The 25,336-nt window shown below is 44.8% G+C and overlaps 11 non-coding genes across 11 annotated transcripts; all 11 read right to left on the bottom strand.

The window, feature by feature from the left end:
• Positions 1 to 1,602: 1,602 nt before the first annotated feature.
• Positions 1,603 to 1,674, bottom strand: TRNAG-CCC (transfer RNA glycine (anticodon CCC)). The gene has a single exon. It is a non-coding gene; the product is annotated as a tRNA-Gly (tRNA).
• A 3,126-nt stretch (positions 1,675 to 4,800) lies between these two features.
• On the bottom strand, positions 4,801 to 4,872 carry TRNAG-CCC (transfer RNA glycine (anticodon CCC)). The gene has a single exon. It is a non-coding gene; the product is annotated as a tRNA-Gly (tRNA).
• Positions 4,873 to 7,998: 3,126 nt separating this feature from the next.
• On the bottom strand, positions 7,999 to 8,070 carry TRNAG-CCC (transfer RNA glycine (anticodon CCC)). The gene has a single exon. It is a non-coding gene; the product is annotated as a tRNA-Gly (tRNA).
• Positions 8,071 to 9,585: 1,515 nt separating this feature from the next.
• On the bottom strand, positions 9,586 to 9,657 carry TRNAG-CCC (transfer RNA glycine (anticodon CCC)). Its single transcript has one exon. It is a non-coding gene; the product is annotated as a tRNA-Gly (tRNA).
• A 3,126-nt stretch (positions 9,658 to 12,783) lies between these two features.
• Positions 12,784 to 12,855, bottom strand: TRNAG-CCC (transfer RNA glycine (anticodon CCC)). Its single transcript has one exon. It is a non-coding gene; the product is annotated as a tRNA-Gly (tRNA).
• Positions 12,856 to 15,981: 3,126 nt separating this feature from the next.
• On the bottom strand, positions 15,982 to 16,053 carry TRNAG-CCC (transfer RNA glycine (anticodon CCC)). Its single transcript has one exon. It is a non-coding gene; the product is annotated as a tRNA-Gly (tRNA).
• Positions 16,054 to 17,568: 1,515 nt separating this feature from the next.
• Positions 17,569 to 17,640, bottom strand: TRNAG-CCC (transfer RNA glycine (anticodon CCC)). Its single transcript has one exon. It is a non-coding gene; the product is annotated as a tRNA-Gly (tRNA).
• Positions 17,641 to 19,167: 1,527 nt separating this feature from the next.
• Positions 19,168 to 19,239, bottom strand: TRNAG-CCC (transfer RNA glycine (anticodon CCC)). Its single transcript has one exon. It is a non-coding gene; the product is annotated as a tRNA-Gly (tRNA).
• Positions 19,240 to 20,754: 1,515 nt separating this feature from the next.
• Positions 20,755 to 20,826, bottom strand: TRNAG-CCC (transfer RNA glycine (anticodon CCC)). Its single transcript has one exon. It is a non-coding gene; the product is annotated as a tRNA-Gly (tRNA).
• Positions 20,827 to 22,342: 1,516 nt separating this feature from the next.
• On the bottom strand, positions 22,343 to 22,414 carry TRNAG-CCC (transfer RNA glycine (anticodon CCC)). Its single transcript has one exon. It is a non-coding gene; the product is annotated as a tRNA-Gly (tRNA).
• A 1,526-nt stretch (positions 22,415 to 23,940) lies between these two features.
• Positions 23,941 to 24,012, bottom strand: TRNAG-CCC (transfer RNA glycine (anticodon CCC)). Its single transcript has one exon. It is a non-coding gene; the product is annotated as a tRNA-Gly (tRNA).
• Positions 24,013 to 25,336: the final 1,324 nt, after the last annotated feature.

Here is a 25,336-nt window from a genome sequence, read left to right as displayed (position 1 = left end):
TATAAAAATTTGCACTGCATTGGCCGGGAATCGAACCCGGGTCAATTGCTTGGGCAGCAGCTATGCTCACCACTATACCACCAACGCCCTATGATGTGGTTGCTCTCGGTTCTAAAGATTACAACCTCGAGTTCAATGACTATCTTGCACCAGTTTCAATGGTGCATTTGGTTTAGATACCAACATGAAAAGCAGTAGAAAGTTTCTTGTAGAGGGTAAGGAACTGGGGATTGAAACCAAGGCCAAATCTGTGCAGAAGAGAAGAAATGGAAAGCAGTAGTACAAATAGTGGAAATGAACATATTTAGGCAGCATTGGAAGCAAAGCAGCGAAGAGAAAGAGAGTGCCTTCCATGAAATGCCCAGGAGAATGATAAGAGCAGAACGAAAAGGCAAGAATGACATTCAAAGCATGCCCAGAAAAACGTGTGACGGTCCCACCAGTCATTTATGCTTATAATTGGGTATCTTTACTTTCAAAGTATGGGGTTGATCCTTTGGCGATCACTCTCTTGTATTTCAGCAGAGACAGATAGTTGAGAAGTCTTTTCTCACATAGCTAGCACAAGCCTGCGCTTTTCCTTGCTGGTAGCGTGGAAATGACAGGTTGGTTCTCAGAAGAAAAAACAAGAAATATTATAGCAGAGGATGGTTTCGATCCATCGACCTCTGGGTTATGGGCCCAGCACGCTTCCGCTGCACCACACTGCTCCCTTGTAAAAGTGCTCTCTTTATGCAGAGGAGGACCTTTCAGCGAAGTGGCGAGGGATTGGTGGGTCTCGCTCCTCATTTGCCTAAGCATGCTGCAATGTATGCTGGGTGCAGAAAATCTTCATCTCCTCGTCTCACTGTCAGTCATAACTGAAAGTGCAGACCCTCTTGGGAACTAGCAGTTTCAGGCCTTTACCAAGATAGCAGCTCTCTAACCCTCTCCTCTCTCTTTGATCCTAGCGCTAGCATGCTCAGGATTTGATTTTAACTGGGAGCCAGAGATCTACCCGGTGAGGGGAGGCTTTTGAGCGTTTGGGAGCGTTCGGGACGTGAGGACATTGGACAGGAAATGTTGCCATCTTGAAATATCCAACCTTCCTGCTGTCGTGAGAGGCTCTTTCCATGGACATCTGCCTCTTGGAGTCCTCTCAACTTGCTCTCTGATATAACATTTTGTGAGCTGCAGTTACATCCGATGGCTACAAGGTGGCGCTGCATTCAGGTGAGAGAACAAGTGTGCACAAAATTGTTGGGGACTTTTGCCAGATTCATCGGTGGATCTTGCCTACTTTTATTCACATGCTAGATATTGCCTAGAAATGCTTTTTAATATAGAGATGCTAGAGTTAGAATGTCTGGTCGGGGATCAGCCCTTTCATTGTCTACCGCCCGCAACATATTTATTACCAGCACATGTGAGTGGTGACTCTGCTTTTTGGAAAATAGCATCTAATAGGACAATGAATGTAGCAGATGGGGCGATCGAGATGCCTGCCTAAGTATTTCATTTTTTTTTTATTTTAACGTCTGATTAATCTGTTCATGATATTTCCGTTTTGTGACATGTTGCATTAAAACAAATCCTGCTTGGAGAACATATAAAAATTTGCACTGCATTGGCCGGGAATCGAACCCGGGTCAACTGCTTGGGAAGCAGCTATGCTCACCACTATACCACCAACGCCCTATGATGTGGGTGCTCTCGGTTCTAAAGATTACAACCCCGAGTTCAATGACTATCTTGCACCAGTTTCAATGGTGCATTTGGTTTAGATACCAACATGAAAAGCAGTAGAAAGTTTCTTGTAGAGGGTAAGAAACTGGGGATTGAAACCAAGGCCAAATCTGTGCAGAAGAGAAGAAATGGAAAGCAGTAGTACAAATAGTGGAAATGAACATATTTAGGCAGCATTGGAAGCAAAGCAGCGTAGAGAAAGAGAGTGCCTTCCATGAAATGCCCAGGAGAATGATAAGAGCAGAACGAAAAGGCAAGAATGACATTCAAAGCATGCCCAGAAAAACGTGTGACGGTCCCACCAGTCATTTATGCTTATAATTGGGTATCTTTACTTTCAAAGTATGGGGTTGATCCTTTGGCGATCACTCTCTTGTATTTCAGCAGAGACAGATAGTTGAGAAGTCTTTTCTCACATAGCTAGCACAAGCCTGCGCTTTTCCTTGCTGGTAGCGTGGAAATGACAGATTGGTTCTCAGAAGAAAAAACAAGAAATATTATAGCAGAGGATGGTTTCGATCCATCGACCTCTGGGTTATGGGCCCAGCACGCTTCCGCTGCGCCACTCTGCTCCCTTGTAAAAGTGTTCTCTTTATGCAGAGGAGGAGCTTTCAGCGAAGTGGCGAGGGATTGGTTGGTCTCGCTCCTCATTTGCCTAAGCATGCTGCAATGTATGCTGGGTGCAGAAAATCTTCATCTTCTCGTCTCACAGTCAGTCATAACTGAAAGTGCAGACCCTCTTGGGAACTAGCAGTTTCAGGCCTTTACCAAGATAGCTGCTCTCTAACCCTCTCCTCTCTCTTTGATCCTAGCGCTAGCATGCTCAGGATTTGATTTTAACTGGGAGCCAGAGATCTACCCGGTGAGGGCTTGCCCGGTGTGAGGCTTTTGAGCGTTTGGGAGCGTTCGGGATGGGAGGACATTGGACAGGAAATGTTGCCATCTTGAAATATCCAACCTTCCTGCTGTCGTGAGAGGCTCTTTCCATGGACATCTGCCTCTTGGAGTCCTCTCAACTTGCTCGCTGATATAACATTTTGTGAGCTGCAGTTACATCCGATGGCTACAAGGTGGCGCTGCATTCAGGTGAGAGAACAAGTGTGCACAAAATCGTTGGGGACTTTTGCCAGATTCATCGGTGGATCTTGCCTACTTTTATTCACATGCTAGATATTGCCTAGAAATGCTTTTTAATATAGAGATGCTAGAGTTAGAATGTCTGGTCGGGGTTCAGCCCTTTCATTGTCTACCGCCCGCAACATATTTATTACCAGCACATGTGAGTGGTGACTCTGCTTTTTGGAAAATAGCGTCTAATAGGACAATTAATGTAGCAGATGGGGCGATCGAGGTGCCTGCCTAAGTATTTCATTTTTTTTTTTATTTAACGTCTGATTAATCTGTTCATGATATTTCCGTTTTGTGACATGTTGCATTAAAACAAATCCTGCTTGGAGAACATATAAAAATTTGCACTGCATTGGCTGGGAATCGAACCCGGGTCAATTGCTTGGGAAGCAGCTATGCTCACCACTATACCACCAACGCCCTATGATGTGGGTGCTCTCGGTTCTAAAGATTACAACCCCGAGTTCAATGACTATCTTGCACCAGTTTCAATGGTGCATTTGGTTTAGATACCAACATGAAAAGCAGTAGAAAGTTTCTTGTAGAGGGTAAGGAACTGGGGATTGAAACCAAGGCCAAATCTGTGCAGAAGAGAAGAAATGGAAAGCAGTAGTACAAATAGTGGAAATGAACATATTTAGGCAGCATTGGAAGCAAAGCAGCGAAGAGAAAGAGAGTGCCTTCCATGAAATGCCCAGGAGAATGATAAGAGCAGAACGAAAAGGCAAGAATGACATTCAAAGCATGCCCAGAAAAACGTGTGACGGTCCCACCAGTCATTTATGCTTATAATTGGGTATCTTTACTTTCAAAGTATGGGGTTGATCCTTTGGCGATCACTCTCTTGTATTTCAGCAGAGACAGATAGTTGAGAAGTCTTTTCTCACATAGCTAGCACAAGCCTGCGCTTTTCCTTGCTGGTAGCGTGGAAATGACAGATTGGTTCTCAGAAGAAAAAACAAGAAATATTATAGCAGAGGATGGTTTCGATCCATCGACCTCTGGGTTATGGGCCCAGCACGCTTCCGCTGCGCCACTCTGCTCCCTTGTCAAAGTGTTCTCTTTATGCAGATGAGGAGCTTTCAGCGAAGTGGCGAGGGATTGGTGGGTCTCGCTCCTCATTTGCCTAAGCATGCTGCAATGTATGCTGGGTGCAGAAAATCTTCATCTTCTCGTCTCACAGTCAGTCATAACTGAAAGTGCAGACCCTCTTGGGAACTAGCAGTTTCAGGCCTTTACCAAGATAGCAGCTCTCTAACCCTCTCCTCTCTCTTTGATCCTAGCGCTAGCATGCTCAGGATTTGATTTTAACTGGGAGCCAGAGATCTACCCGCTGAGGGCTTGCCCGGTGTGAGGCTTTTGAGCGTTTGGGAGCGTTCGGGACGTGAGGACATTGGACAGGAAATGTTGCCATCTTGAAATATCCAACCTTCCTGCTGTCGTGAGAGGCTCTTTCCATGGACATCTGCCTCTTGGAGTCCTCTCAACTTGCTCTCTGATATAACATTTTGTGAGCTGCAGTTACATCCGATGGCTACAAGGTGGCGCTGCATTCAGGTGAGAGAACAAGTGTGTACAAAATCGTTGGGGACTTTTGCCAGATTCATCGGTGGATCTTGCCTACTTTTATTCACATGCTAGATATTGCCTAGAAATGCTTTTTAATATAGAGATGCTAGAGTTAGAATGTCTGGTCGGGGTTCAGCCCTTTTATTGTCTACCGCCCGCAACATATTTATTACCAGCACATGTGAGTGGTGACTCTGCTTTTTGGAAAATAGCATCTAATAGGACAATGAATGTAGCAGATGGGGCGATCGAGATGCCTGCCTAAGTATTTCATTTTTTTTTAAATTTAACGTCTGATTAATCTGTTCATGATATTTCCGTTTTGTGACATGTTGCATTAAAACAAATCCTGCTTGGAGAACATATAAAAATTTGCACTGCATTGGCCGGGAATCGAACCCGGGTCAACTGCTTGGGAAGCAGCTATGCTCACCACTATACCACCAACGCCCTATGATGTGGTTGCTCTCGGTTCTAAAGATTACAACCCCGAGTTCAATGACTATCTTGCACCAGTTTCAATGGTGCATTTGGTTTAGATACCAACATGAAAAGCAGTAGAAAGTTTCTTGTAGAGGGTAAGGAACTGGGTATTGAAACCAAGGCCAAATCTGTGCAGAAGAGAAGAAATGGAAAGCAGTAGTACAAATAGTGGAAATGAACATATTTAGGCAGCATTGGAAGCAAAGCAGCGAAGAGAAAGAGAGTGCCTTCCATGAAATGCCCAGGAGAATGATAAGAGCAGAACGAAAAGGCAAGAATGACATTCAAAGCATGCCCAGAAAAAGGTGTGACGGTCCCACCAGTCATTTATGCTTATAATTGGGTATCTTTACTTTCAAAGTATGGGGTTGATCCTTTGGCGATCACTCTCTTGTATTTCAGCAGAGACAGATAGTTGAGAAGTCTTTTCTCACATAGCTAGCACAAGCCTGCGCTTTTCCTTGCTGGTAGCGTGGAAATGACAGATTGGTTCTCAGAAGAAAAAACAAGAAATATTATAGCAGAGGATGGTTTCGATCCATCGACCTCTGGGTTATGGGCCCAGCAGGCTTCCGCTGCGCCACTCTGCTCCCTTGTAAAAGTGTTCTCTTTATGCAGAGGAGGAGCTTTCAGCGAAGTGGCGAGGGATTGGTGGGTCTCGCTCCTCATTTGCCTAAGCATGCTGCAATGTATGCTGGGTGCAGAAAATCTTCATCTTCTCGTCTCACAGTCAGTCATAACTGAAAGTGCAGACCCTCTTGGGAACTAGCAGTTTCAGGCCTTTACCAAGATAGCAGCTCTCTAACCCTCTCCTCTCTCTTTGATCCTAGCGCTAGCATGCTCAGGATTTGATTTTAACTGGGAGCCAGAGATCTACCCGCTGAGGACTTGCCCGGTGTGAGGCTTTTGAGCGTTTGGGAGCGTTCGGGACGTGAGGACATTGGACAGGAAATGTTGCCATCTTGAAATATCCAACCTTCCTGCTGTCGTGAGAGGCTCTTTCCATGGACATCTGCCTCTTGGAGTCCTCTCAACTTGCTCGCTGATATAACATTTTGTGAGCTGCAGTTACATCCGATGGCTACAAGGTGGCGCTGCATTCAGGTGAGAGAACAAGTGTGCACAAAATCGTTGGGGACTTTTGCCAGATTCATCGGTGGATCTTGCCTACTTTTATTCACATGCTAGATATTGCCTAGAAATGCTTTTTAATATAGAGATGCTAGAGTTAGAATGTCTGGTCGGGGTTCAGCCCTTTCATTGTCTACCGCCCGCAACATATTTATTACCAGCACATGTGAGTGGTGACTCTGCTTTTTGGAAAATAGCATCTAATAGGACAATGAATGTAGCAGATGGGGCGATCGAGATGCCTGCCTAAGTATTTCATTTTTTTTTTAATTTAACGTCTGATTAATCTGTTCATGATATTTCCGTTTTGTGACATGTTGCATTAAAACAAATCCTGCTTGGAGAACATATAAAAATTTGCACTGCATTGGCCGGGAATTGAACCCGGGTCAACTGCTTGGGAAGCAGCTATGCTCAGCACTATACCACCAACGCCCTATGATGTGGGTGCTCTCGGTTCTAAAGATTACAACCCCGAGTTCAATGACTATCTTGCACCAGTTTCAATGGTGCATTTGGTTTAGATACCAACATGAAAAGCAGTAGAAAGTTTCTTGTAGAGGGTAAGGAACTGGGTATTGAAACCAAGGCCAAATCTGTGCAGAAGAGAAGAAATGGAAAGCAGTAGTACAAATAGTGGAAATGAACATATTTAGGCAGCATTGGAAGCAAAGCAGCGAAGAGAAAGAGAGTGCCTTCCATGAAATGCCCAGGAGAATGATAAGAGCAGAACAAAAAGGCAAGAATGACATTCAAAGCATGCCCAGAAAAAGGTGTGACGGTCCCACCAGTCATTTATGCTTATAATTGGGTATCTTTACTTTCAAAGTATGGGGTTGATCCTTTGGCGATCACTCTCTTGTATTTCAGCAGAGACAGATAGTTGAGAAGTCTTTTCTCACATAGCTAGCACAAGCCTGCGCTTTTCCTTGCTGGTAGCGTGGAAATGACAGATTGGTTCTCAGAAGAAAAAACAAGAAATATTATAGCAGAGGATGGTTTCGATCCATCGACCTCTGGGTTATGGGCCCAGCACGCTTCCGCTGCGCCACTCTGCTCCCTTGTAAAAGTGTTCTCTTTATGCAGAGGAGGAGCTTTCAGCGAAGTGGCGAGGGATTGGTGGGTCTCGCTCCTCATTTGCCTAAGCATGCTGCAATGTATGCTGGGTGCAGAAAATCTTCATCTTCTCGTCTCACAGTCAGTCATAACTGAAAGTGCAGACCCTCTTGGGAACTAGCAGTTTCAGGCCTTTACCAAGATAGCAGCTCTCTAACCCTCTCCTCTCTCTTTGATCCTAGCGCTAGCATGCTCAGGATTTGATTTTAACTGGGAGCCAGAGATCTACCCGCTGAGGACTTGCCCGGTGTGAGGCTTTTGAGCGTTTGGGAGCGTTCGGGACGTGAGGACATTGGACAGGAAATGTTGCCATCTTGAAATATCCAACCTTCCTGCTGTCGTGAGAGGCTCTTTCCATGGACATCTGCCTCTTGGAGTCCTCTCAACTTGCTCTCTGATATAACATTTTGTGAGCTGCAGTTACATCCGATGGCTACAAGGTGGCGCTGCATTCAGGTGAGAGAACAAGTGTGCACAAAATCGTTGGGGACTTTTGCCAGATTCATCGGTGGATCTTGCCTACTTTTATTCACATGCTAGATATTGCCTAGAAATGCTTTTTAATATAGAGATGCTAGAGTTAGAATGTCTGGTCGGGGTTCAGCCCTTTCATTGTCTACCGCCCGCAACATATTTATTACCAGCACATGTGAGTGGTGACTCTGCTTTTTGGAAAATAGCATCTAATAGGACAATGAATGTAGCAGATGGGGCGATCGAGATGCCTGCCTAAGTATTTCATTTTTTTTTTAATTTAACGTCTGATTAATCTGTTCATGATATTTCCGTTTTGTGACATGTTGCATTAAAACAAATCCTGCTTGGAGAACATATAAAAATTTGCACTGCATTGGCCGGGAATTGAACCCGGGTCAACTGCTTGGGAAGCAGCTATGCTCACCACTATACCACCAACGCCCTATGATGTGGGTGCTCTCGGTTCTAAAGATTACAACCCCGAGTTCAATGACTATCTTGCACCAGTTTCAATGGTGCATTTGGTTTAGATACCAACATGAAAAGCAGTAGAAAGTTTCTTTTAGAGGGTAAGGAACTGGGGATTGAAACCAAGGCCAAATCTGTGCAGAAGAGAAGAAATGGAAAGCAGTAGTACAAATAGTGGAAATGAACATATTTAGGCATCATTGGAAGCAAAGCAGCGAGGAGAAAGAGAGTGCCTTCCATGAAATGCCCAGGAGAATGATAAGAGCAGAACGAAAAGGCAAGAATGACATTCAAAGCATGCCCAGAAAAACGTGTGACGGTCCCACCAGTCATTTATGCTTATAATTGGGTATCTTTACTTTCAAAGTATGGGGTTGATCCTTTGGCGATCACTCTCTTGTATTTCAGCAGAGACAGATAGTTGAGAAGTCTTTTCTCACATAGCTAGCACAAGCCTGCGCTTTTCCTTGCTGGTAGCGTGGAAATGACAGATTGGTCCTCAGAAGAAAAAACAAGAAATATTATAGCAGAGGATGGTTTCGATCCATCGACCTCTGGGTTATGGGCCCAGCACGCTTCCGCTGCGCCACTCTGCTCCCTTGTAAAAGTGTTCTCTTTATGCAGAGGAGGAGCTTTCAGCGAAGTGGCGAGGGATTGGTGGGTCTCGCTCCTCATTTGCCTAAGCATGCTGCAATGTATGCTGGGTGCAGAAAATCTTCATCTTCTCGTCTCACAGTCAGTCATAACTGAAAGTGCAGACCCTCTTGGGAACTAGCAGTTTCAGGCCTTTACCAAGATAGCAGCTCTCTAACCCTCTCCTCTCTCTTTGATCCTAGCGCTAGCATGCTCAGGATTTGATTTTAACTGGGAGCCAGAGATCTACCCGGTGAGGGGAGGCTTTTGAGCGTTTGGGAGCGTTCGGGACGTGAGGACATTGGACAGGAAATGTTGCCATCTTGAAATATCCAACCTTCCTGCTGTCGTGAGAGGCTCTTTCCATGGACATCTGCCTCTTGGAGTCCTCTCAACTTGCTCTCTGATATAACATTTTGTGAGCTGCAGTTACATCCGATGGCTACAAGGTGGCGCTGCATTCAGGTGAGAGAACAAGTGTGCACAAAATTGTTGGGGACTTTTGCCAGATTCATCGGTGGATCTTGCCTACTTTTATTCACATGTTAGATATTGCCTAGAAATGCTTTTTAATATAGAGATGCTAGAGTTAGAATGTCTGGTCGGGGATCAGCCCTTTCATTGTCTACCGCCCGCAACATATTTATTACCAGCACATGTGAGTGGTGACTCTGCTTTTTGGAAAATAGCATCTAATAGGACAATGAATGTAGCAGATGGGGCGATCGAGATGCCTGCCTAAGTATTTCATTTTTTTTTTATTTTAACGTCTGATTAATCTGTTCATGATATTTCCGTTTTGTGACATGTTGCATTAAAACAAATCCTGCTTGGAGAACATATAAAAATTTGCACTGCATTGGCCGGGAATCGAACCCGGGTCAACTGCTTGGGAAGCAGCTATGCTCACCACTATACCACCAACGCCCTATGATGTGGTTGCTCTCGGTTCTAAAGATTACAACCCCGAGTTCAATGACTATCTTGCACCAGTTTCAATGGTGCATTTGGTTTAGATACCAACATGAAAAGCAGTAGAAAGTTTCTTGTAGAGGGTAAGGAACTGGGGATTGAAACCAAGGCCAAATCTGTGCAGAAGAGAAGAAATGGAAAGCAGTAGTACAAATAGTGGAAATGAACATATTTAGGCAGCATTGGAAGCAAAGCAGCGAAGAGAAAGAGAGTGCCTTCCATGAAATGCCCAGGAGAATGATAAGAGCAGAACGAAAAGGCAAGAATGACATTCAAAGCATGCCCAGAAAAAGGTGTGACGGTCCCACCAGTCATTTATGCTTATAATTGGGTATCTTTACTTTCAAAGTATGGGGTTGATCCTTTGGCGATCACTCTCTTGTATTTCAGCAGAGACAGATAGTTGAGAAGTCTTTTCTCACATAGCTAGCACAAGCCTGCGCTTTTCCTTGCTGGTAGCGTGGAAATGACAGATTGGTTCTCAGAAGAAAAAACAAGAAATATTATAGCAGAGGATGGTTTCGATCCATCGACCTCTGGGTTATGGGCCCAGCAGGCTTCCGCTGCGCCACTCTGCTCCCTTGTAAAAGTGTTCTCTTTATGCAGAGGAGGAGCTTTCAGCGAAGTGGCGAGGGATTGGTGGGTCTCGCTCCTCATTTGCCTAAGCATGCTGCAATGTATGCTGGGTGCAGAAAATCTTCATCTTCTCGTCTCACAGTCAGTCATAACTGAAAGTGCAGACCCTCTTGGGAACTAGCAGTTTCAGGCCTTTACCAAGATAGCAGCTCTCTAACCCTCTCCTCTCTCTTTGATCCTAGCGCTAGCATGCTCAGGATTTGATTTTAACTGGGAGCCAGAGATCTACCCGCTGAGGGCTTGCCTGGTGTGAGGCTTTTGAGCGTTTGGGAGCGTTCGGGACGTGAGGACATTGGACTGGAAATGTTGCCATCTTGAAATATCCAACCTTCCTGCTTTCGTGAGAGGCTCTTTCCATGGACATCTGCCTCTTGGAGTCCTCTCAACTTGCTCTCTGATATAACATTTTGTGAGCTGCAGTTACATCCGATGGCTACAAGGTGGCGCTGCATTCAGGTGAGAGAACAAGTGTGCACAAAATCGTTGGGGACTTTTGCCAGATTCATCGGTGGATCTTGCCTACTTTTATTCACATGCTAGATATTGCCTAGAAATGCTTTTTAATATAGAGATGCTAGACTTAGAATGTCTGGTCGGGGTTCAGCCCTTTCATTGTCTACCGCCCGCAACATATTTATTACCAGCACATGTGAGTGGTGACTCTGCTTTTTGGAAAATAGCATCTAATAGGACAATTAATGTAGCAGATGGGGCGATCGAGATGCCTGCCTAAGTATTTCATTTTTTTTTTAATTTAACGTCTGATTAATCTGTTCATGATATTTCCGTTTTGTGACATGTTGCATTAAAACAAATCCTGCTTGGAGAACATATAAAAATTTGCACTGCATTGGCCGGGAATCGAACCCGGGTCAATTGCTTGGGAAGCAGCTATGCTCACCACTATACCACCAACGCCCTATGATGTGGGTGCTCTCGGTTCTAAAGATTACAACCCCGAGTTCAATGACTATCTTGCACCAGTTTCAATGGTGCATTTGGTTTAGATACCAACATGAAAAGCAGTAGAAAGTTTCTTGTAGAGGGTAAGGAACTGGGGATTGAAACCAAGGCCAAATCTGTGCAGAAGAGAAGAAATGGAAAACAGTAGTACAAATAGTGGAAATGAACATATTTAGGCAGCATTGGAAGCAAAGCAGCGAAGAGAAAGAGAGTGCCTTCCATGAAATGCCCAGGAGAATGATAAGAGCAGAACGAAAAGGCAAGAATGACATTCAAAGCATGCCCAGAAAAAGGTGTGACGGTCCCACCAGTCATTTATGCTTATAATTGGGTATCTTTACTTTCAAAGTATGGGGTTGATCCTTTGGCGATCACTCTCTTGTATTTCAGCAGAGACAGATAGTTGAGAAGTCTTTTCTCACATAGCTAGCACAAGCCTGCGCTTTTCCTTGCTGGTAGCGTGGAAATGACAGATTGGTTCTCAGAAGAAAAAACAAGAAATATTATAGCAGAGGATGGTTTCGATCCATCGACCTCTGGGTTATGGGCCCAGCAGGCTTCCGCTGCGCCACTCTGCTCCCTTGTAAAAGTGTTCTCTTTATGCAGAGGAGGAGCTTTCAGCGAAGTGGCGAGGGATTGGTGGGTCTCGCTCCTCATTTGCCTAAGCATGCTGCAATGTATGCTGGGTGCAGAAAATCTTCATCTTCTCGTCTCACAGTCAGTCATAACTGAAAGTGCAGACCCTCTTGGGAACTAGCAGTTTCAGGCCTTTACCAAGATAGCAGCTCTCTAACCCTCTCCTCTCTCTTTGATCCTAGCGCTAGCATGCTCAGGATTTGATTTTAACTGGGAGCCAGAGATCTACCCGCTGAGGACTTGCCCGGTGTGAGGCTTTTGAGCGTTTGGGAGCGTTCGGGACATGAGGACATTGGACAGGAAATGTTGCCATCTTGAAATATCCAACCTTCCTGCTGTCGTGAGAGGCTCTTTCCATGGACATCTGCCTCTTGGAGTCCTCTCAACTTGCTCTGTGATATAACATTTTGTGAGCTGCAGTTACATCCGATGGCTACAAGGTGGCGCTGCATTCAGGTGAGAGAACAAGTGTGCACAAAATCGTTGGGGACTTTTGCCAGATTCATCGGTGGATCTTGCCTACTTTTATTCACATGCTAGATATTGCCTAGAAATGCTTTTTAATATAGAGATGCTAGAGTTAGAATGTCTGGTCGGGGTTCAGCCCTTTCATTGTCTACCGCCCGCAACATATTTATTACCAGCACATGTGAGTGGTGACTCTGCTTTTTGGAAAATAGCATCTAATAGGACAATGAATGTAGCAGATGGGGCGATCGAGATGCCTGCCTAAGTATTTCATTTTTTTTTTAATTTAACGTCTGATTAATCTGTTCATGATATTTCCGTTTTGTGACATGTTGCATTAAAACAAATCCTGCTTGGAGAACATATAAAAATTTGCACTGCATTGGCCGGGAATCGAACCCGGGTCAACTGCTTGGGAAGCAGCTATGCTCACCACTATACCACCAACGCCCTATGATGTGGTTGCTCTCGGTTCTAAAGATTACAACCCCGAGTTCAATGACTATCTTGCACCAGTTTCAATGGTGCATTTGGTTTAGATACCAACATGAAAAGCAGTAGAAAGTTTCTTGTAGAGGGTAAGGAACTGGGTATTGAAACCAAGGCCAAATCTGTGCAGAAGAGAAGAAATGGAAAGCAGTAGTACAAATAGTGGAAATGAACATATTTAGGCAGCATTGGAAGCAAAGCAGCGAAGAGAAAGAGAGTGCCTTCCATGAAATGCCCAGGAGAATGATAAGAGCAGAACGAAAAGGCAAGAATGACATTCAAAGCATGCCCAGAAAAAGGTGTGACGGTCCCACCAGTCATTTATGCTTATAATTGGGTATCTTTACTTTCAAAGTATGGGGTTGATCCTTTGGCGATCACTCTCTTGTATTTCAGCAGAGACAGATAGTTGAGAAGTCTTTTCTCACATAGCTAGCACAAGCCTGCGCTTTTCCTTGCTGGTAGCGTGGAAATGACAGATTGGTTCTCAGAAGAAAAAACAAGAAATATTATAGCAGAGGATGGTTTCGATCCATCGACCTCTGGGTTATGGGCCCAGCAGGCTTCCGCTGCGCCACTCTGCTCCCTTGTAAAAGTGTTCTCTTTATGCAGAGGAGGAGCTTTCAGCGAAGTGGCGAGGGATTGGTGGGTCTCGCTCCTCATTTGCCTAAGCATGCTGCAATGTATGCTGGGTGCAGAAAATCTTCATCTTCTCGTCTCACAGTCAGTCATAACTGAAAGTGCAGACCCTCTTGGGAACTAGCAGTTTCAGGCCTTTACCAAGATAGCAGCTCTCTAACCCTCTCCTCTCTCTTTGATCCTAGCGCTAGCATGCTCAGGATTTGATTTTAACTGGGAGCCAGAGATCTACCCGCTGAGGACTTGCCCGGTGTGAGGCTTTTGAGCGTTTGGGAGCGTTCGGGACGTGAGGACATTGGACAGGAAATGTTGCCATCTTGAAATATCCAACCTTCCTGCTGTCGTGAGAGGCTCTTTCCATGGACATCTGCCTCTTGGAGTCCTCTCAACTTGCTCTGTGATATAACATTTTGTGAGCTGCAGTTACATCCGATGGCTACAAGGTGGCGCTGCATTCAGGTGAGAGAACAAGTGTGCACAAAATCGTTGGGGACTTTTGCCAGATTCATCGGTGGATCTTGCCTACTTTTATTCACATGCTAGATATTGCCTAGAAATGCTTTTTAATATAGAGATGCTAGAGTTAGAATGTCTGGTCGGGGTTCAGCCCTTTCATTGTCTACCGCCCGCAACATATTTATTACCAGCACATGTGAGTGGTGACTCTGCTTTTTGGAAAATAGCATCTAATAGGACAATGAATGTAGCAGATGGGGCGATCGAGATGCCTGCCTAAGTATTTCATTTTTTTTTTAATTTAACGTCTGATTAATCTGTTCATGATATTTCCGTTTTGTGACATGTTGCATTAAAACAAATCCTGCTTGGAGAACATATAAAAATTTGCACTGCATTGGCCGGGAATTGAACCCGGGTCAACTGCTTGGGAAGCAGCTATGCTCAGCACTATACCACCAACGCCCTATGATGTGGGTGCTCTCGGTTCTAAAGATTACAACCCCGAGTTCAATGACTATCTTGCACCAGTTTCAATGGTGCATTTGGTTTAGATACCAACATGAAAAGCAGTAGAAAGTTTCTTGTAGAGGGTAAGGAACTGGGTATTGAAACCAAGGCCAAATCTGTGCAGAAGAGAAGAAATGGAAAGCAGTAGTACAAATAGTGGAAATGAACATATTTAGGCAGCATTGGAAGCAAAGCAGCGAAGAGAAAGAGAGTGCCTTCCATGAAATGCCCAGGAGAATGATAAGAGCAGAACAAAAAGGCAAGAATGACATTCAAAGCATGCCCAGAAAAAGGTGTGACGGTCCCACCAGTCATTTATGCTTATAATTGGGTATCTTTACTTTCAAAGTATGGGGTTGATCCTTTGGCGATCACTCTCTTGTATTTCAGCAGAGACAGATAGTTGAGAAGTCTTTTCTCACATAGCTAGCACAAGCCTGCGCTTTTCCTTGCTGGTAGCGTGGAAATGACAGATTGGTTCTCAGAAGAAAAAACAAGAAATATTATAGCAGAGGATGGTTTCGATCCATCGACCTCTGGGTTATGGGCCCAGCAGGCTTCCGCTGCGCCACTCTGCTCCCTTGTAAAAGTGTTCTCTTTATGCAGAGGAGGAGCTTTCAGCGAAGTGGCGAGGGATTGGTGGGTCTCACTCCTCATTTGCCTAAGCATGCTGCAATGTATGCTGGGTGCAGAAAATCTTCATCTTCTCGTCTCACAGTCAGTCATAACTGAAAGTGCAGACCCTCTTGGGAACTAGCAGTTTCAGGCCTTTACCAAGATAGCAGCTCTCTAACCCTCTCCTCTCTCTTTGATCCTAGCGCTAGCATGCTCAGGATTTGATTTTAACTGGGAGCCAGAGATCTACCCGCTGAGGACTTGCCCGGTGTGAGGCTTTTGAGCGTTTGGGAGCGTTCGGGACGTGAGGACATTGGACAGGAAATGTTGCCATCTTGAAATATCCAACCTTCCTGCTGTCGTGAGAGGCTCTTTCCATGGACATCTGCCTCTTGGAGTCCTCTCAACTTGCTCTCTGATATAACATTTTGTGAGCTGCAGTTACATCCGATGGCTACAAGGTGGCGCTGCATTCAGGTGAGAGAACAAGTGTGCACAAAATCGTTGGGGACTTTTGCCAGATTCATCGGTGGATCTTGCCTACTTTTATTCACATGCTAGATATTGCCTAGAAATGCTTTTTAATATAGAGATGCTAGAGTTAGAATGTCTGGTCGGGGTTCAGCCCTTTCATTGTCTACCGCCCGCAACATATTTATTACCAGCACATGTGAGTGGTGACTCTGCTTTTTGGAAAATAGCATCTAATAGGACAATGAATGTAGCAGATGGGGCGATCGAGATGCCTGCCTAAGTATTTCATTTTTTTTTTAATTTAACGTCTGATTAATCTGTTCATGATATTTCCGTTTTGTGACATGTTGCATTAAAACAAATCCTGCTTGGAGAACATATAAAAATTTGCACTGCATTGGCCGGGAATTGAACCCGGGTCAACTGCTTGGGAAGCAGCTATGCTCACCACTATACCACCAACGCCCTATGATGTGGGTGCTCTCGGTTCTAAAGATTACAACCCCGAGTTCAATGACTATCTTGCACCAGTTTCAATGGTGCATTTGGTTTAGATACCAACATGAAAAGCAGTAGAAAGTTTCTTGTAGAGGGTAAGGAACTGGGGATTGAAACCAAGGCCAAATCTGTGCAGAAGAGAAGAAATGGAAAGCAGTAGTACAAATAGTGGAAATGAACATATTTAGGCATCATTGGAAGCAAAGCAGCGAGGAGAAAGAGAGTGCCTTCCATGAAATGCCCAGGAGAATGATAAGAGCAGAACGAAAAGGCAAGAATGACATTCAAAGCATGCCCAGAAAAACGTGTGACGGTCCCACCAGTCATTTATGCTTATAATTGGGTATCTTTACTTTCAAAGTATGGGGTTGATCCTTTGGCGATCACTCTCTTGTATTTCAGCAGAGACAGATAGTTGAGAAGTCTTTTCTCACATAGCTAGCACAAGCCTGCGCTTTTCCTTGCTGGTAGCGTGGAAATGACAGATTGGTCCTCAGAAGAAAAAACAAGAAATATTATAGCAGAGGATGGTTTCGATCCATCGACCTCTGGGTTATGGGCCCAGCACGCTTCCGCTGCGCCACTCTGCTCCCTTGTAAAAGTGTTCTCTTTATGCAGAGGAGGAGCTTTCAGCGAAGTGGCGAGGGATTGGTGGGTCTCGCTCCTCATTTGCCTAAGCATGCTGCAATGTATGCTGGGTGCAGAAAATCTTCATCTTCTCGTCTCACAGTCAGTCATAACTGAAAGTGCAGACCCTCTTGGGAACTAGCAGTTTCAGGCCTTTACCAAGATAGCAGCTCTCTAACCCTCTCCTCTCTCTTTGATCCTAGCGCTAGCATGCTCAGGATTTGATTTTAACTGGGAGCCAGAGATCTACCCGGTGAGGGGAGGCTTTTGAGCGTTTGGGAGCGTTCGGGACGTGAGGACATTGGACAGGAAATGTTGCCATCTTGAAATATCCAACCTTCCTGCTGTCGTGAGAGGCTCTTTCCATGGACATCTGCCTCTTGGAGTCCTCTCAACTTGCTCTCTGATATAACATTTTGTGAGCTGCAGTTACATCCGATGGCTACAAGGTGGCGCTGCATTCAGGTGAGAGAACAAGTGTGCACAAAATTGTTGGGGACTTTTGCCAGATTCATCGGTGGATCTTGCCTACTTTTATTCACATGTTAGATATTGCCTAGAAATGCTTTTTAATATAGAGATGCTAGAGTTAGAATGTCTGGTCGGGGATCAGCCCTTTCATTGTCTACCGCCCGCAACATATTTATTACCAGCACATGTGAGTGGTGACTCTGCTTTTTGGAAAATAGCATCTAATAGGACAATGAATGTAGCAGATGGGGCGATCGAGATGCCTGCCTAAGTATTTCATTTTTTTTTTATTTTAACGTCTGATTAATCTGTTCATGATATTTCCGTTTTGTGACATGTTGCATTAAAACAAATCCTGCTTGGAGAACATATAAAAATTTGCACTGCATTGGCCGGGAATCGAACCCGGGTCAACTGCTTGGGAAGCAGCTATGCTCACCACTATACCACCAACGCCCTATGATGTGGTTGCTCTCGGTTCTAAAGATTACAACCCCGAGTTCAATGACTATCTTGCACCAGTTTCAATGGTGCATTTGGTTTAGATACCAACATGAAAAGCAGTAGAAAGTTTCTTGTAGAGGGTAAGGAACTGGGGATTGAAACCAAGGCCAAATCTGTGCAGAAGAGAAGAAATGGAAAGCAGTAGTACAAATAGTGGAAATGAACATATTTAGGCAGCATTGGAAGCAAAGCAGCGAAGAGAAAGAGAGTGCCTTCCATGAAATGCCCAGGAGAATGATAAGAGCAGAACGAAAAGGCAAGAATGACATTCAAAGCATGCCCAGAAAAAGGTGTGACGGTCCCACCAGTCATTTATGCTTATAATTGGGTATCTTTACTTTCAAAGTATGGGGTTGATCCTTTGGCGATCACTCTCTTGTATTTCAGCAGAGACAGATAGTTGAGAAGTCTTTTCTCACATAGCTAGCACAAGCCTGCGCTTTTCCTTGCTGGTAGCGTGGAAATGACAGATTGGTTCTCAGAAGAAAAAACAAGAAATATTATAGCAGAGGATGGTTTCGATCCATCGACCTCTGGGTTATGGGCCCAGCAGGCTTCCGCTGCGCCACTCTGCTCCCTTGTAAAAGTGTTCTCTTTATGCAGAGGAGGAGCTTTCAGCGAAGTGGCGAGGGATTGGTGGGTCTCGCTCCTCATTTGCCTAAGCATGCTGCAATGTATGCTGGGTGCAGAAAATCTTCATCTTCTCGTCTCACAGTCAGTCATAACTGAAAGTGCAGACCCTCTTGGGAACTAGCAGTTTCAGGCCTTTACCAAGATAGCAGCTCTCTAACCCTCTCCTCTCTCTTTGATCCTAGCGCTAGCATGCTCAGGATTTGATTTTAACTGGGAGCCAGAGATCTACCCGCTGAGGGCTTGCATGGTGTGAGGCTTTTGAGCGTTTGGGAGCGTTCGGGACGTGAGGACATTGGACTGGAAATGTTGCCATCTTGAAATATCCAACCTTCCTGCTTTCGTGAGAGGCTCTTTCCATGGACATCTGCCTCTTGGAGTCCTCTCAACTTGCTCTCTGATATAACATTTTGTGAGCTGCAGTTACATCCGATGGCTACAAGGTGGCGCTGCATTCAGGTGAGAGAACAAGTGTGCACAAAATCGTTGGGGACTTTTGCCAGATTCATCGGTGGATCTTGCCTACTTTTATTCACATGCTAGATATTGCCTAGAAATGCTTTTTAATATAGAGATGCTAGACTTAGAATGTCTGGTCGGGGTTCAGCCCTTTCATTGTCTACCGCCCGCAACATATTTATTACCAGCACATGTGAGTGGTGACTCTGCTTTTTGGAAAATAGCATCTAATAGGACAATTAATGTAGCAGATGGGGCGATCGAGATGCCTGCCTAAGTATTTCATTTTTTTTTTAATTTAACGTCTGATTAATCTGTTCATGATATTTCCGTTTTGTGACATGTTGCATTAAAACAAATCCTGCTTGGAGAACATATAAAAATTTGCACTGCATTGGCCGGGAATCGAACCCGGGTCAACTGCTTGGGAAGCAGCTATGCTCACCACTATACCACCAACGCCCTATGATGTGGGTGCTCTCGGTTCTAAAGATTACAACCCCGAGTTCAATGACTATCTTGCACCAGTTTCAATGGTGCATTTGGTTTAGATACCAACATGAAAAGCAGTAGAAAGTTTCTTGTAGAGGGTAAGGAACTGGGGATTGAAACCAAGGCCAAATCTGTGCAGAAGAGAAGAAATGGAAAACAGTAGTACAAATAGTGGAAATGAACATATTTAGGCAGCATTGGAAGCAAAGCAGCGAAGAGAAAGAGAGTGCCTTCCATGAAATGCCCAGGAGAATGATAAGAGCAGAACGAAAAGGCAAGAATGACATTCAAAGCATGCCCAGAAAAACGTGTGACGGTCCCACCAGTCATTTATGCTTATAATTGGGTATCTTTACTTTCAAAGTATGGGGTTGATCCTTTGGCGATCACTCTCTTGTATTTCAGCAGAGACAGATAGTTGAGAAGTCTTTTCTCACATAGCTAGCACAAGCCTGCGCTTTTCCTTGCTGGTAGCGTGGAAATGACAGATTGGTCCTCAGAAGAAAAAACAAGAAATATTATAGCAGAGGATGGTTTCGATCCATCGACCTCTGGGTTATGGGCCCAGCACGCTTCCGCTGCGCCACTCTGCTCCCTTGTAAAAGTGTTCTCTTTATGCAGAGGAGGAGCTTTCAGCGAAGTGGCGAGGGATTGGTGGGTCTCGCTCCTCATTTGCCTAAGCATGCTGCAATGTATGCTGGGTGCAGAAAATCTTCATCTTCTCGTCTCACAGTCAGTCATAACTGAAAGTGCAGACCCTCTTGGGAACTAGCAGTTTCAGGCCTTTACCAAGATAGCAGCTCTCTAACCCTCTCCTCTCTCTTTGATCCTAGCGCTAGCATGCTCAGGATTTGATTTTAACTGGGAGCCAGAGATCTACCCGGTGAGGGGAGGCTTTTGAGCGTTTGGGAGCGTTCGGGACGTGAGGACATTGGACAGGAAATGTTGCCATCTTGAAATATCCAACCTTCCTGCTGTCGTGAGAGGCTCTTTCCATGGACATCTGCCTCTTGGAGTCCTCTCAACTTGCTCTCTGATATAACATTTTGTGAGCTGCAGTTACATCCGATGGCTACAAGGTGGCGCTGCATTCAGGTGAGAGAACAAGTGTGCACAAAATTGTTGGGGACTTTTGCCAGATTCATCGGTGGATCTTGCCTACTTTTATTCACATGCTAGATATTGCCTAGAAATGCTTTTTAATATAGAGATGCTAGAGTTAGAATGTCTGGTCGGGGATCAGCCCTTTCATTGTCTACCGCCCGCAACATATTTATTACCAGCACATGTGAGTGGTGACTCTGCTTTTTGGAAAATAGCATCTAATAGGACAATGAATGTAGCAGATGGGGCGATCGAGATGCCTGCCTAAGTATTTCATTTTTTTTTTATTTTAACGTCTGATTAATCTGTTCATGATATTTCCGTTTTGTGACATGTTGCATTAAAACAAATACTGCTTGGAGAACATATAAAAATTTGCACTGCATTGGCCGGGAATCGAACCCGGGTCAACTGCTTGGGAAGCAGCTATGCTCACCACTATACCACCAACGCCCTATGATGTGGTTGCTCTCGGTTCTAAAGATTACAACCCCGAGTTCAATGACTATCTTGCACCAGTTTCAATGGTGCATTTGGTTTAGATACCAACATGAAAAGCAGTAGAAAGTTTCTTGTAGAGGGTAAGGAACTGGGGATTGAAACCAAGGCCAAATCTGTGCAGAAGAGAAGAAATGGAAAGCAGTAGTACAAATAGTGGAAATGAACATATTTAGGCAGCATTGGAAGCAAAGCAGCGAAGAGAAAGAGAGTGCCTTCCATGAAATGCCCAGGAGAATGATAAGAGCAGAACGAAAAGGCAAGAATGACATTCAAAGCATGCCCAGAAAAACGTGTGACGGTCCCACCAGTCATTTATGCTTATAATTGGGTATCTTTACTTTCAAAGTATGGGGTTGATCCTTTGGCGATCACTCTCTTGTATTTCAGCAGAGACAGATAGTTGAGAAGTCTTTTCTCACATAGCTAGCACAAGCCTGCGCTTTTCCTTGCTGGTAGCGTGGAAATGACAGATTGGTTCTCAGAAGAAAAAACAAGAAATATTATAGCAGAGGATGGTTTCGATCCATCGACCTCTGGGTTATGGGCCCAGCACGCTTCCGCTGCGCCACTCTGCTCCCTTGTAAAAGTGTTCTCTTCATGCAGAGGAGGAGCTTTCAGCGAAGTGGCAAGGGATTGGTGGGTCTCGCTCCTCATTTGCCTAAGCATGCTGCAATGTATGCTGGGTGCAGAAAATCTTCATCTTCTCGTCTCACAGTCAGTCATAACTGAAAGTGCAGACCCTCTTGGGAACTAGCAGTTTCAGGCCTTTACCAAGATAGCAGCTCTCTAACCCTCTCCTCTCTCTTTGATCCTAGCGCTAGCATGCTCAGGATTTGATTTTAACTGGGAGCCAGAGATCTACCCGGTGAGGGCGAGGCTTTTGAGCGTTTGGGAGCGTTCGGGACGTGAGGACGTTGGACAGGAAATGTTGCCATCTTGAAATATCCAACCTTCCTGCTGTCGTGAGAGGCTCTTTCCATGGACATCTGCCTCTTGGAGTCCTCTCAACTTGCTCTCTGATATAACATTTTGTGAGCTGCAGTTACATCCGATGGCTACAAGGTGGCGCTGCATTCAGGTGAGAGAACAAGTGTGCACAAAATCGTTGGGGACTTTTGGCAGATTCATCGGTGGATCTTGCCTACTTTTATTCACATGCTAGATATTGCCTAGAAATGCTTTTTAATATAGAGATGCTAGAGTTAGAATGTCTGGTCGGGGTTCAGCCCTTTCATTGTCTACCGCCCGCAACATATTTATTACCAGCACATGTGAGTGGTGACTCTGCTTTTTGGAAAATAGCATCTAATAGGACAATGAATGTAGCAGATGGGGCGATCGAGATGCCTGCCTAAGTATTTCATTTTTTTTTTAATTTAACGTCTGATTAATCTGTTCATGATATTTCCGTTTTGTGACATGTTGCATTAAAACAAATCCTGCTTGGAGAACATATAAAAATTTGCACTGCATTGGCCGGGAATCGAACCCGGGTCAACTGCTTGGGAAGCAGCTATACTCACCACTATACCACCAACGCCCTATGATATGGGTGCTCTCGGTTCTAAAGATTACAATCCCGAGTTCAATGACTATCTTGCACCAGTTTCAATGGTGCATTTGGTTTAGATACCAACATGAAAAGCAGTAGAAATTTCTTGTAGAGGGTAAGAAACTGGGGATTGAAACCAAGGCCAAATCTGTGCAGAAGAGAAGAAATGGAAAGCAGTAGTACAAATAGTGGAAATGAACATATTTAGGCAGCATTGGAAGCAAAGCAGCGAAGAGAAAGAGAGTGCCTTCCATGAAATGCCCAGGAGAATTATAAGAGCAGAACGAAAAGGCAAGAATGACATTCAAAGCATGCCCAGAAAAACGTGTGACGGTCCCACCAGTCATTTATGCTTATAATTGGGTATCTTTACTTTCAAAGTATGGGGTTGATCCTTTGGCGATCACTCTCTTGTATTTCAGCAGAGACAGATAGTTGAGAAGTCTTTTCTCACATAGCTAGCACAAGCCTGCGCTTTTCCTTGCTGGTAGCGTGGAAATGACAGATTGGTTCTCAGAAGAAAAAACAAGAAATATTATAGCAGAGGATGGTTTCGATCCATCGACCTCTGGGTTATGGGCCCAGCACGCTTCCGCTGCGCCACTCTGCTCCCTTGTCAAAGTGTTCTCTTTATGCAGATGAGGAGCTTTCAGCGAAGTGGCGAGGGATTGGTGGGTCTCGCTCCTCATTTGCCTAAGCATGCTGCAATGTATGCTGGGAGCAGAAAATCTTCATCTTCTCGTCTCACAGTCAGTCATAACTGAAAGTGCAGACCCTCTTGGGAACTAGCAGTTTCAGGCCTTTACCAAGATAGCAGCTCTCTAACCCTCTCCTCTCTCTTTGATCCTAGCGCTAGCATGCTCAGGATTTGATTTTAACTGGGAGCCAGAGATCTACCCGGTGAGGGCTTGCCCGGTGTGAGGCTTTTGAGCGTTTGGGAGCGTTCGGGACGTGAGGACGTTGGACAGGAAATGTTGCCATCTTGAAATACCCAACCTTCCTGCTGTCGTGAGAGGCTCTTTCCATGGACATCTGCCTCTTGGAGTCCTCTCAACTTGCTCTCTGATATAACATTTTGTGAGCTGCAGTTACATCCGATGGCTACAAGGTGGCGCTGCATTCAGGTGAGAGAACAAGTGTGCACAAAATCGTTGGGGACTTTTGCCAGATTCATCGGTGGATCTTGCCTACTTTTATTCACATGCTAGATATTGCCTAGAAATGCTTTTTAATATAGAGATGCTAGAGTTAGAATGTCTGGTCGGGGTTCAGCCCTTTCATTGTCTACCGCCCGCAACATATTTATTACCAGCACATGTGAGTGGTGACTCTGCTTTTTGGAAAATAGCATCTAATAGGACAATGAATGTAGCAGATGGGGCGATCGAGATGCCTGCCTAAGTATTTCATTTTTTTTTTAATTTAACGTCTGATTAATCTGTTCATGATATTTCCGTTTTGTGACATGTTGCATTAAAACAAATCCTGCTTGGAGAACATATAAAAATTTGCACTGCATTGGCCGGGAATCGAACCCGGGTCAACTGCTTGGGAAGCAGCTATGCTCACCACTATACCACCAACGCCCTATGATGTGGTTGCTCTCGGTTCTAAAGATTACAACCCCGAGTTCAATGACTATCTTGCACCAGTTTCAATGGTGCATTTGGTTTAGATACCAACATGAAAAGCAGTAGAAAGTTTCTTGTAGAGGGTAAGGAACTGGGGATTGACACCAAGGCCAAATCTGTGCAGAAGAGAAGAAATGGAAAGCAGTAGTACAAATAGTGGAAATGAACATATTTAGGCAGCATTGGAAGCAAAGCAGCGAAGAGAAAGAGAGTGCCTTCCATGAAATGCCCAGGAGAATGATAAGAGCAGAACGAAAAGGCAAGAATGACATTCAAAGCATGCCCAGAAAAAGGTGTGACGGTCCCACCAGTCATTTATGCTTATAATTGGGTATCTTTACTTTCAAAGTATGGGGTTGATCCTTTGGCGATCACTCTCTTGTATTTCAGCAGAGACAGATAGTTGAGAAGTCTTTTCTCACATAGCTAGCACAAGCCTGCGCTTTTCCTTGCTGGTAGCGTGGAAATGACAGATTGGTTCTCAGAAGAAAAAACAAGAAATATTATAGCAGAGGATGGTTTCGATCCATCGACCTCTGGGTTATGGGCCCAGCAGGCTTCCGCTGCGCCACTCTGCTCCCTTGTAAAAGTGTTCTCTTTATGCAGAGGAGGAGCTTTCAGCGAAGTGGCGAGGGATTGGTGGGTCTCGCTCCTCATTTGCCTAAGCATGCTGCAATGTATGCTGGGTGCAGAAAATCTTCATCTTCTCGTCTCACAGTCAGTCATAACTGAAAGTGCAGACCCTCTTGGGAACTAGCAGTTTCAGGCCTTTACCAAGATAGCAGCTCTCTAACCCTCTCCTCTCTCTTTGATCCTAGCGCTAGCATGCTCAGGATTTGATTTTAACTGGGAGCCAGAGATCTACCCGCTGAGGGCTTGCCCGGTGTGAGGCTTTTGAGCGTTTGGGAGCGTTCGGGACGTGAGGACATTGGACAGGAAATGTTGCCATCTTGAAATATCCAACCTTCCTGCTGTCGTGAGAGGCTCTTTCCATGGACATCTGCCTCTTGGAGTCCTCTCAACTTGCTCTCTGATATAACATTTTGTGAGCTGCAGTTACATCCGATGGCTACAAGGTGGCGCTGCATTCAGGTGAGAGAACAAGTGTGCACAAAATCGTTGGGGACTTTTGCCAGATTCATCGGTGGATCTTGCCTACTTTTATTCACATGCTAGATATTGCCTAGAAATGCTTTTTAATATAGAGATGCTAGAGTTAGAATGTCTGGTCGGGGTTCAGCCCTTTCATTGTCTACCGCCCGCAACATATTTATTACCA

Source organism: Triturus cristatus, chromosome 11 (genome assembly GCF_964204655.1).
Source record: "Triturus cristatus chromosome 11, aTriCri1.1, whole genome shotgun sequence".
In the NCBI taxonomy this organism is placed as follows: domain Eukaryota; kingdom Metazoa; phylum Chordata; class Amphibia; order Caudata; family Salamandridae; genus Triturus; species Triturus cristatus.
The sequence above is the reverse complement of the archived record's forward strand: the minus strand, read 5'-3'. Positions and strand labels throughout refer to the sequence as shown.